Genomic DNA, 818 nt, shown 5'->3' on the forward strand with positions numbered 1-818 from the left:
CGGGCAGGGCGGCGAGCGGTCGACGGCGTCGGGGGAGGGCACGGGCGACGGCGAGCGGGCGGCGACGGCGACCTCGGGCGGCTAGGGGAGGCGACAGCGACGTCGGGGCAGGGGCCGGCGTCGAGGAGCAGCGCAGCAGCCTGGCGGCGTTGGAGAGAAGAATGGCGGGTGGGGAGAAATTTCCCAAGTGTTTGGTTATATAGGAAAGGATTCGATCCCGGTTCGTGGCACTAACCGGGACCAATGCCCCCCTTTAGTCCCGGTTGGTGCCATCAACAGGGACCAAAGGCCTTGTGCTAGAACTGGCGCGGTGCGGTGGGACGTTTAGTCCCACCTCGCTAGCCGAGAGGGCTCGACAGTGGTTTATAAGTGCTGCTGCGCTGACCACTTCGAGCTCCTCACAAATGCAGGTTTACGGGCCGAAAGCAACTTATCTGCCTGTGGGCCTACTGGGCCTCCTGCAGGCCTGAATCCTGGCCCATGGTAGGGTTTCTAGTCGTATTCAGGCCGTGGGGGGCCAGTAGGAGGCACTTTTTTTGTTTTTTTTGTTTTCTGTAATTATTTTTGCTATTTTTATTTTTTCCAGTTTTTTTGTTTTGTATTCTGCATTATTTATTTTCTTTGTTTTTTGCTTTATTTTTTAATTCTTTTTGCTTTTAGTTTTAGAAAAATTATAAACTTTCTGTTAGTGCCATTAGTTTTCAAATTTGAAAACACTTTTTTTGTTTTTTTGTTTTCTTTACTTATTGTTGCTATTTTTATTTTTTTCCAGTTTTTTGTTTTGTTTTCTGCATTATTTTTTTTTGTTTTTTGCTTTA

This window comes from Triticum dicoccoides, chromosome 5A (genome assembly GCF_002162155.2).
Source record: "Triticum dicoccoides isolate Atlit2015 ecotype Zavitan chromosome 5A, WEW_v2.0, whole genome shotgun sequence".
NCBI lineage: Eukaryota > Viridiplantae > Streptophyta > Magnoliopsida > Poales > Poaceae > Triticum > Triticum dicoccoides.